Source organism: Protopterus annectens, chromosome 5.part0, assembly GCF_019279795.1.
Source record: "Protopterus annectens isolate FY-2018-M chromosome 5.part0, PAN1.0, whole genome shotgun sequence".
In the NCBI taxonomy this organism is placed as follows: Eukaryota; Metazoa; Chordata; order Ceratodontiformes; family Protopteridae; genus Protopterus; species Protopterus annectens.
In genome coordinates, this window is record NC_056735.1 from 1,402,891,183 (window position 1) to 1,402,903,451 (window position 12,269).

The 12,269-nt window shown below is 39.7% G+C and overlaps 1 protein-coding gene across 1 annotated transcript in view; it reads right to left on the minus strand.

Annotated features, from left to right (window-relative positions):
- LOC122801697 (prolylcarboxypeptidase) overlaps positions 1–12,269 on the minus strand; it is a 755,483-nt gene that overhangs the window by 284,158 nt on the left and 459,056 nt on the right. The window lies entirely within an intron of this gene.

Below are 12,269 nucleotides of genomic sequence, written 5' to 3' on the forward strand. Positions count from 1 at the left end.
GGTCACCGACAGGAGTTGAACAACCGATGAAGAAAGCATAGCATCTCTGTCTAATGTTAGAACTGGAGAAACAAGCAGTTAACTTCATGACTTTCTGGTCTAGAGGAGGTAGTCTGGCCAGGTATGTTAATAGATCTAGACAGAGATGCAACTTCTATGAGGGATGCAATTGAAGGGGCCACAGGAAGGGAAACCATGTCTAGAAAAGGTCAATAAGGATCACTTTGGTCTTGCAAATTCTTGCTTTCTGTATGAGCTTGTTCATTAAAGGTAGTGGAGGAAAAGCACAGAGGAGACTTGGGGTCCAATTGTGGACTACAGCATCCCTCAGTTACTGTCCCTGCAGAGGGATGAGGGCACTTGTTGTTTAGGTAAGCTGTGAACAGGTCATAGTAAAGCTAACCCCATTGATGTAGATCAAAGTTGTCACTATTTAATTGAGGGACCTCTTGAGAAGCATCAAGAAAAATCTGCTCAACATGTCCACCATAAAAACGGACAACCCAGGGACATGCATATTCTCATGGTCTCTTGGTAGGAGTGAGAATGCCTGCAATGCTAAAAGAACCGCTCTCCTCCAGAATACTGGTGTGAAGGTGGACCTCTATATGTAACCAAGTGGCCTGGACTGTCTTCTCTTCAAAGTGTCCCCCCACCCTAGAAGGGAAGCTTCCATCACTACTGTCACAGGGGAGTCTGTTACAAATAGATGTCCATCTACCACAGAAGATGATGTTATCCATCAAAATATGTGCTGCCTGCAAGTTTCAGTAAGTCTTATCTTGGCTTGAAGTGGATGAAACCTTTGGGACCATTCTACCACTAAACTCATGTAAATTCAGGTGAATGGGACAGTAAGGATTGTGGAGACGAACAGGCAAAAGATAGGCCTTGCTGAAGGACAGGTGTGGTGAAGAATTTGAGTTGCTATAAGGCAGAGGGAAAGGGCCCTGCATATTGGAAGTCACTCAATCTGTAAGGTTGTGTTCAGATGGCATCCAATAAGCCCTGTCTTTTGGGATGGCATAAGCTGGCTTTTGGTCAGACTGACTGTGATGCCTGGATCCTGCAAAAGTTGGTGTAGAAGGTCCTGATGGTGTGACAGGTTATGGTGGTAAGGAGCCAATCGTCGAGGTATGGGAAAACCTGGATCTCTAGCAGGCACACATGCCATAATCATGGTAAACACCCTAGTGGCTGTGGTGAGATCGAATGGCAGGGCTCTTAACTAATAATGACTGGCTCCCACCAGAAATGAAGAAATCTCATTGAACACTTTTTTACCTTCACATGACAGTACGCATCCTTGAGATTTATGCAGCACAACCAATCATCCTTCCTCAGCAGAGGCAAAATGGACTGAAGTGTGACGATCGAGAATTTTGTCTGCTTGACATACCGATTCAAGTGGCTCAGGCCCAGAATGGGTCTGAGGTCCACTGTTTTCTTGAGTACTAAAAAGAACACTGAGTAGCTTACAAATTCTAGCTGGACTTTGGTGACTGGTTGGATAACTTTTTTTTCTAGCAGCTTGTAAACTTCTGCTGCTGCAAGTTCCCACTGACTGGGTGGAACTTTGGGAACATGCTTCTTTCTGGAAGGAAGAGAGGGAAAATGGGACAAAGTAACCTCTGGAAACTATTCTCAGCACCCAAGAATCTGAGTTTATGTTGTGCTAGCCTTGTGGGTGCAGTGTTAAGCACACCCCGAATGTCTGCAGAGTGCAGCAGTCAGGCTACCCTTCAAGGACACTGAAAAGGCTTTTCAGTAAATAGTCTGAAAACCCAGGTTATGAGATCCATCTCCGCAAGTAGAGTGACATTTATTGATATTATTTCATCCTGTGCCATGAGGAGGGTATATCTCTAGGACTTTCCTGATAACAGCTCATTGACTTCTTGCACAACATCTTTTCCCAGCCCGTTGATTCCTGGAGTAGGATCTCTGGGTTATGGAAAAGTGAATGCCTTCCACAGAGACAGAGTCTTACTATCCTGTTGCCTTCTGGTCAATGTTTCTTTTACTTTGGGTCCACAATGAAAAGGGACACTGACGAAAGATGTCCTGAAGCTTTTCACAAAGTCACATAAGGCTCATCCAGGCATGTCTGGGAATGGTAATGCTGGTACCTGCTGTCCTTGCTGTGCCATCATCTGCATTGGAAAGTGGCAATATGGCAATACTGGAAGATGGAAAGCTAGGAGCCAATTGTCTTTTGAACATCCACAGATAGAACACCAGAGAGAGACTTAGAGATCTAATTAGTCAATTATCTTATAAATCTGGTAACACAAGCTTAGTAATACAGTGGTCTGAGTGCAAAGGTCACTGAAGCATATCATCTATTAGGGGGATGGATCGAGAAACTTTCTTCAAATTCTTTCTTGGTGCCTCCCACTCCACTACAACCACCGTGTCCACTGGAGGACCCTTGCTCCAATGTTTCCCATCTGCGGGGGCTAATAGAATCCTATTGGGTTTCGTGGGGAGGGGTGCCACCAAGTAGGGGCCCTTCCATACCCATTGAGCAATCAAATCAATGAGTGGGTCAATAGGCAGTACCACCCACGATGAAGATCAGCCAGAACCAAAGTCTCAGGAACAAGGACTTCTCTTGAAAAGAATTTTCTGTGGACAATCCCCCTCTCTGTTTGTTCAGTTCCTGCATTTCACCAAAACTGAGCTCTTCAGAGGGTGATCTTGGGGAGCCTCTCCCTTCATCCAAATCAGTGTCTTCAGTGACACAGTCTGTAGAAGAGTCTGAGTGCATATGTTTGCAAGTCAGTTTTCCATGAACCATCTGTGGGAAGGATCAGAGGGTTCAGAATCAGACTAGGAGCTTATAGAGCAGGTTGTCTAGGAAGCCTGTTGAACCGACTGTCCCTGTCTGACAGATGGATTAGAAGTGGAAGCTGATTCCAGTAGGGGTTCGTATGGCACTGACCTGGGTAAAAGCACCTTTTTTCTCAGCACTGAAAGGACTTTCTCAAAAGCCTGGAAACTTGAGGATGCCACCAGCTCTGCTGGTACCCTCTTATTCTTGGACAGAAAGGAAACCTTAGAACTGATGGGCCTCAACCATGAGGATGATTTCAGCTCAAGGCTATCAAGAGATGCACCAATGGAAAGAGACCGTTCCAAAAGCTTCAGAGTCAAACTCTCCCCCAGAGACCCAATGACAAACTTTAGCTCCGACACTACTCTGGATCTGAAAATGTTGGACCAAAAAGAGAAAGTGGACTCAAAGTCACTTGAATTACTGGCTACAGCAAAGGTGCTCCAGGACAGATCAGGCCTGAGACAACTGGTGCCAAAGGATGGATTTGTTCCAGAAAAGATACAAAGGGAGAAAATATTCCAGCACTCAGTACATTCCCAGAAGACGGTACAGACAGCCCCAAGCTGCATCAGCATCCTGAGAAATGTTATCATTCTGTTGATATCCTGTTCAGTTAGACTTCTCAATGTCTGGGATGATGACTCCACTGATGGTAGTCTAGAGTATCTTCTCTCCAAGAGAAGTGGGGAAATGCAGTCTCAGACTTACTGGATCCAGGAAGAATCTGACCAAGCAATTAAGGTGCCAAGAGACTGCTGGCTCCAAAAATTTGGTACTTAGGCTCCAATATTGAAATTAATGTCAGATACATGGACCACTTGTGGAACTTCTCAGAGTCTGATTTTTCCATTTCCTTTTGTCTTTTCTTTCACTTTTCCTCATTTGGTCTTCTCTAACTCTTTTTCTTTTTCCTTGTTAGCCTTTTACTTGGACTTCTTATCTTTGCTGTGAGGCAAAGAAGAAGAGGAAGGGATGGCAGACCATGCCCGGGGTGGGAGGAGTCACTTCACGATCAGTTTTTCCCTTCTAGTCCGCAAGGAGTGGGAATTAAACAAGGAACTGTCAAGGTGAGTAGCACTTAAAAAAATAAACTCAGAGAGTGTGGGTCTTAGGGCAACAGCTTGTGCCCACCAATGTACCAAAACACACACAGCAAATGTGTGTGTGTGTGTGTGTGTGTGTGTGTGTGTGTGTGTGTGTGTGTGTGTGTGTGTGTGTGTATATATATATATATATATATATATATATATATATATATATATATAGGTGTGTGTGTGTGTGTGTGTGTGTGTGTGTGTGTGCCTATGTATATGCATAACAAGCCAAATGTAAAGCCACTCCTACGTAAGCACAGCACTCTTAACAATAATAGTTCTATTTATCCTAACACTTTAAAAGATAAACTTTAACAGTAACACTAAGACCTACAATTTCTAGCAATCCTAATTACCTAATATAACCCTAAAATAGTACTCTAATTCTTAACCTTCTATCTAATTATAAGGAAAGCAGACAGACAGCTCTCTCGGTAAGGGAGGAGTATGAGTAAAGCCTTACAAAAAAGGGATGAGAGCCCTTGATAACACAAATGAACACTTCAAGCAGTGAATGAGATCTGAGGTAGTAAGGTGGAGTTCAAGGAATTTTGGGTGGAGAAGGAGTCAGAGCCCTAGAATCAAAGGCTTAAGATTTGGTGCTGAGATCAGATATGACCACCCATAGTTGAAATGGATGAAAACGGACAACAATGGATCTTTTTACTATATACTTTTCGAAGCTTATAAGATGAATAATTACAATGTGTCCCTATTTTTGGACCTTTATCTCCCATTATTTTTGGCTTTGTCCAGATTTCTTGCTCTTAAATATTGACACGTGTGATTAGGACAATTCAAAGTAGGTTCAGCACTTGATGCAATGCATTAAAGTTAAACTAGCACACAGCAGAAATTTATAAGGAGAATATGCATGCATTTATATTCTAGCTGTTTTATGCAGAGTGTAAATTAAGAAACAGTCAAATTTAGCATTCATCGTTATTGCTGCACTCATTTTATACTACAGTTTTAAACAACATTTTACTGTTGTAAATGTATCTATTATGTATATTTAACACCTTTCTCCTTATGTCGCCTACAGAAAAATGGCACTATCCATATGTACTGATATGGTCAATAAAATACAATAAATAAGTAAATATAAGAGGCCCTGAGTGGTGAGAAAAATCAGTCCTAGCCGGAAATGTACAAACATTACTATAAATATATGATCTGTCAACACGGGTGTATAGCACTTCCTAACAGTGCTTGCCCATACTGCATGAAAACATTAACAACTCTCTTTTTAATGGTCTACTGAAACTGTTGTCTATTAGGCATATGACAGGAGTGCATTGTAAAAAAATAGAAAAACAAACTAGATGTCGAAATGGTGGTTAGTTTAATTCTGAAATGAAAGAATGCTCAATGCACGTTGTAAGCAATATGCAGGACTGCAATATCATAGATATATAAAGAAACCTTCTCATACTAATGCTACAGTCTCTAATGTATTGCCAGATGCTTTGTGCACGCTGTTCCACATATGTTGTTTTTATTAACATTGCCAGTGATATGCTCCTGACCAATGCCATGCATTTGCATGATTAGTAACTCCTAACTATACACCTGTTGTACATATGAAGCAATTTTCAATAGTCGCATAACAAACCACATACAATCCAAGTATAACACCATCGGACACACCACGAGAAGTGTAAAAAGTCTTCTTTTATTCAGACAGCATAAAAAACAGAACAAGATAAGCGCTTTCGCGTGCTGAATGCACGCTTCCTCAGATCTCATTAAACAACAAATACAACTTCATTCAAATAGTAAACACCAGCCAATGAGAACACATTGTCAATTAAAAATCTATTTCAAATTAATCTAATTCTGTTCATTAATTGCTAAGAGATAAGTTGCTTCATTGAACAATATGTTAATGTGACCTAGACCGCAACCCTGTTGCAATTCAAATAAGCAGCAACTGGATATAAAGCCTAACTTAAAAGCTTGTCTCAAGTGAACATTCATATTATTCAACTTTTAATAATCTTTACGATGTTCATTCTAGAACATCAACAATAACATTTCATTCCTGGTGCCAAAAGTTAAACACAGAAAAGCTGTATAAACTAAACTGTTCATTAAAAGCCTTTCTGTGATGTCATATTAACCTGTCTAAATTATTGCTTTATAAAACACTGAAACAGCTCGCTTCAACCAGGATACATCTCCGTAGATACTCTATTAAACTGGCGCTTTTGTTTTGTTCAGCCATCTCTATATTTATCAGAACAAATTGTTTAGACACTTAAAAGATATGCATACAAGTAAAAAATATATATGTTTTAAATCTAAAACAGCTCTAATTTCTAAGCTGATACAAATGGCATCGGAGTGTATTGCAAGTATAAAAAGCAACTATGCAATTTATAAACTGAAGCGCTTTGAAGTCATGATGACATACTTGCATATTAATAGCAAACCAGTAAATACTCAAAATTCTCTTTTAAGCTGTGTTCCCCAATAACCAGGCAAGAATATAATCCTGAATTCTTAAGAGATCTTTAAGTATTAAGCCTGTATTCAACGCTGATATAAAGAATGTACAACACTATAAAGAAATACGCTAGTGAATAAAATAAAATAAAATTACTCAATACATGATCTCTCATAAGACATGAATATCTGAGATATCAATTATTAAAAATATAAACAATATCAATGTAAACAGAAAACCTATGTTAAAAAATATATTGTATTGATTAAGAACTATAATACAATTGACGCTCAAAATTGCGTGGATACTATAAATATTTAATGTTTGAAATTCATCAGATATTATTAGCATTCACTGCTTTCTGTCTGATAAAAGCATCAACTCACTTAACCTAAAAATAATAATATCCGCATCCTGATAACTGCTGGTAACAACGTGATAACAGCGTTAGTAACTACGTCTATAGAGCTGAGAATTACAATATTCTTAGATTTCCTGACGATTGCGAACTAGAGCAGAATTGAAAAATGTATCAGTATATCTGCAAAAGTTGTGTAAATAAATGCAGACAGTTAACCTGAACATGAACAGTCTGTTAAACAGACCTGCAGTACCTTATAACTATTGAGCATAGGAAGGAAGTCAGAAAATTTCACCTCCATTAGTTGTTTGATTAAAATCAATATAGTAATAAGGTAATCATAAAAAACCTTCGTGTGCTTATTTAATATGTCTCAAAATAAGAATATTTACCCATCCAAAAAAGAAACTAACATTCTAATTCACAATGTATTCCTGTCTTTCAATAAAGGTTTCAATGAGATGTAATTGTTGATACCAGGATCTCTATGCGCTCCTGTTTTAAAAATCCATCTCAATTCTAATTTAGCTAAATGGTTCTGATTGTCCCCCATTCTGTTGCTTTTCTCAAGTGTCTGCAAAACCCTGAATCTAAATTCATGCATAGGGTGCTGATTAATATGTCTGGCAAGGGCATTGATTTCTTTCATCTTACGTATATCATAAACATGATTATATATACGGTCCTTTAATCTTCTGGTAGTCAGACCAATGTAGAATGCCGGACAAGATATGCAATTGGCCATGTATATCAGATTAATACTATTACAATCATAATGCCCTCTTGGTTCAAATTCAAAAACATCCTGGGAATGAGTATAATTTTGTGTATTTGTGATGTATTTACACATGTTGCAGGATTTACAAGGGAAAGTACCTGGAACTTGATGATGGGAATGGTTCTCTTTATTAATAAAATTCCGAGAAAATATTTCTTTAAGATTACTGCATGTACGAAATACAAACAATGGTTTGTTACCAACCAGGGTTCTTATTTCTTCTGTAGCAGTTAAAATATTCCAATGTTTGAATATAATCTTCCTAATCTGTTCATTGTCATTGGAATATTTCATGACATAAGCAATTCTATTCCCATCATATCCCTGTCTATGATGTATGCCTGGGTTGAAATTATTGGAACCTAGCTTCCATTTATCTACTGTTCCTTGTCGTTGGATGAAGTTCCTACTAGAACTGAATTCAAATGTTTCCATTGTATTATTCAATGTTCTATTTGAAGGAAGAATCTCTTCTCTTGCATCCTTCACTAACTTCTTGTTGTAACCTCTGACCTGAAAAATATTTTCCATATTATCAGCTTCTTCTTCTAATACCAGCGGATCCTGAATTATCCTAACTAGTCTGTTGAACTGTCCTTTCACTATTCCTGTGAATACATGCCTGGGATGCATGCTACTGTATTCTAATATACTATTTCTCCAACAAGTCTTCCTGTGGAGTTTAGACATAATGATTCCTTCTGAATTAAAGTAGAGGTTAACATCCAAGAAGTTGATACTAGACTCAGAATACTCAAAAGTAAATCTAAGGAAGTCTGTCGTAGATTCTAAGTAATTAACAAAATCTTTCAACTCTTCTGTGGTTCCTTTCCAGAACAATATAACATCGTCCACAAATCTCCTATAAAGACTTATCTTGTTCATCCATGCATTATTAAATAAAAAGTTGTTTTCCCAAGAATGTAATACCAAATTGGCATAAGAATTTGCACATGGGGTGCCCATAGCGACACCCCATGTCTGCAAATAGTATCTCTGATTAAAAATAAAGACGTTGTTATTCAACACTATATCAAGCAACTGGCTAATCAGAATCTGTCTGTCAGTGGAAAACTCACTTTCAGTCACCATGACTTCTCTAATTGCCTGCATACCATATTCATTAGGTATGCAGGTAAATAGATTGCGGACATCCAAGGTAACTAAGGTCACTGAATCAGGATTGTCTCTATTAAATTGCTCAATATCACTCAAAAGATGTTGAGTGTCTTTTAAAATAGTGTCTACTCTATCCACAATAGGTCTCAACATTTTCTCTATGAAAATTGAGATATTGTAAGTAGCCCATTGCCTCCCTGCCACTATTGGTCGCATTGGTATCGGTCTAATGCCCTTCTGTATTTTAGGTAGGCCTTTCAAAGCTGGTATAAGAGGTTCTTCTATATTTAAGAATTCATACATTTCTAAACTAACCTGACGACACATGAGTAGATCATATAAATTGGCATTAATGTTGCTGGCAATATTGACCACTTGTCCTAAATCAAGTTCTTTATAAGTACCATCCAACAAAGAATTCTCGATGTTATTGTTGTATTCAGATCTATTTAATATTATTTAAAACTATTTAAAACCACATACAATCATGTACAGATTCTCTTTGATTTTTATGTTATAATGGAGTTTTTCTTAAACTGTCTACACTGTTAATATTTAAGTGGCTAGACACACTACACCCGAGTGCCTATTTGCAAATATGACCTATGAAGTTAAGTATACTCGTGTGATTTGCAAAAGTGAAGGATGTCAGCTCTCTGCATTACAGAAATGAAGACTATGACCTTTGAGAGATGGACCTGGATGGAGATAGAGAAAATTAACACGCTGGAAATGTCTCTCCTCTCACAGGAAAAGGGCTGGGGCACATGCCCCCAGATACATACACACACACTGCCTGCAAACCCCTGGTGGAGACTGGAGATGGGTGGAGGCAACTAACCTCAAAGGAGCTGGGGTTAGGTGTGTAGCATCACTGTGAAAGTAGGTGACATGGTCTCAAACCATAGGTTAACACATGGATGATGGGCCGTCACATGACCTTGTCCTCATTCCATGACGGACAACAAATTGGTGTTAGCAGCTGTGGCAGTGGCTTGATACTAGACAGGCGCACAGGTAAAGAAGTAAGGGATAGAAGAGTCACATTTGGTTTGTATGATGCATCATGTGTGTAAGCTGGTACCTTAAATGTAACCCAATATTATAAACTGCCAGCATTACCACCTCAGACTGACAAACTCTAATACAGTCTCCGTCATATGCCAACCTATCCAGAATGGCTTTCCGTCACACATGCACTCAAAGTGCATTACTTCCAGATTAAAACCAAGACCAAGAGAATAAAGGATGAGTCTCATTCAACTTCATCTCGCAGTCGGAGGCTCCTCCAAACTCTTCCTTCCTGCTCTGTACTCATCACGCTGCACACATTCTTACTAAAGCTTAAACATACTCCTCTTTCTTGTTTCCATTCAAAACACATACATAATATAAGGGTTGAAATGATCAGCCCTTCTCATTCAATTGCCACTATATGCTTATGGTAGTTGTGATACAGATTCCTTCAGTAATGCCTCCACCCACTTTTTGTAGTGATTAATTTCTTCTCACTTTATCACATCCATTAACTTTCTCTTGCCCTAATGGAATTTTGCTACTGAATATACCCTCAAAGAAAGATGACGTATATTTATAGAGCATGTGCAAATCTGTAAAATGGAAAGTAAAACAGTTCCATTTTATGTCAGTTTTGCACTGTACTAATGCATATGCACAACAGATGTGCAAGTGAACAAATTAAGACAGAACAACAAATAGGTTCATAGGTAGGTACTAGGCTATCGGCCCAAGGGCCTAAGTAACCTAGTCAACAAGGTTCCCTGGCTTAAGCCACCCAAGAAAGTTAATTTCCTCTGCCCCTGTCGAGCAGAGTCACAGATGTGATCCCCGGGGTGTATTTCCTATTTCCCATTCACTCATCAAGATTTTTTTTGAAGAGTGCTAATGAGGAACTTTCCTTGACATAGATGGGTAGCGTGTTCCAGAGTATAGGAAGTCTTTGGGACAATAATCTATCCCTCCAGCACGTCCTGTTTATTGTGGTGACAAGGTTTAGATCCCTGGAGCGTGTAGCTTGGAGGGATTGGGATTTCTTTAGGTGTAGCATGTCAAACAGCTCTGGGTATAACATAGCTCTACATGTTAGGCAGAGATCTCCTTGGAGTAGGCGATATGCTACAGAGTAAAGCTGGAGTTTTTTTGAGGCGGTCAGTGTAGGGAATCTGTTTTAGGCCAATAATCCTCTTTGTGAGGTACTTCTGTGGCATTTCCAGCTGCTGCAGAGGTCATGTGAGGTACACTCCAAAAACGGCATTGTACTCTATAATGGGTCTAATGAGTGCTGAGTAGAGGGGAACAATGATCTCTTTTTTTCCTGGATGAGAACCCTTTGGTGATGAGGTGTAGCACATAGAAGGATTTCCTGACTACTGTGGCGATCTGAACTACTGTTCACACATTCGGCGTTAAGTAGACTGCTGTTTATGTGGTAGTTCATGGGTACAGAGTTTTTAACAAAGGGGATGACAATGCACTTTTTTGGTATTGAGCTTGAGACCATACCTCTGACACCAGGCATCTGTCTCAGTGAAGCCCTTCTGTAGGATGTCCACATCATTTGGGGACTCGACTATGGCTCCTACTTTTCAGTCATCTGCGAACTTCATTAGCCAGAGGCCTTCTGAGTTAGCCTGTACTTCAGAGAAGTAGATACCAAACAGGAGAGGTCCCAGGCCTGAACACTGTGGTACTCCACTTGTCACTGGTTTGAAGTCAGATTTGGACTCTGCAGCTTTTACAGTGTGGGTTCTGTCAGTGAGCCAGTTGGCAATCCATCTTGTGATGTAGGGATTTATACCTATTTTAGTGAGTTTAGCAATAATTCCAGAATGGGGGATGGTGTTGAAAGCCTTGGCGAGGTCAAAATAGGCTGTGTGAACCGGTTTACTATTGAAATGTCGAACGGCACTACATCGACTGTACTATAGTCGAACACAGAAGTTCGAAAATAGTAATGTCGATGACAAAAAAACAATCTAGGACTGTGTTTTAACATGGGTCGAGGTAGGGGAGATGTTTGTAGTTCTGAATAATACTGAACACCTACCTCGACCCATGTTAAAACCATTCCTAGATTGTTTTTTTGACGTTGACATTGCTATTTTCGAACTTCCGTGTTCGACTATAGTACAGTGGACGTAGTGCCGTTCCACATTTTAATAGTAAACCATGTGAACCACCTTACCCTCATCTACAACTTTGTTGACTGCCTCAATGAAGTCGATCAGGTTCAGAAGGCATGATCTGCCTTTCACAAACCCGAACTGGGTGGGGTCCAGAGTTTGGAGGTCACCAATGTCTTTGTTTATGAGTTCCATGATGATACGTTCCATGGCCTTGCAAACCAGGCTCGTCAGGCTAATAGGGCGATAGTTCTCAGGATCAGTGGTGGCTCCCCCTTTATGGAGTGGGATAACTGTTGCTGTGTGCCATTCAGTGGGCACAAAGCCTGACGTGAGACTATGATTGAACATGGTGCTTAGGTGGGGAGCCAGTTTGTTCTGAAGTTAATGTAAAACACAGCCAGGGATGTTGTCCAGTCCCATGGATGCTGTGTAATTTAGTTTTAGAGAGTGCAGCTTTTACCCGCACAGATGTAATTACAGGGA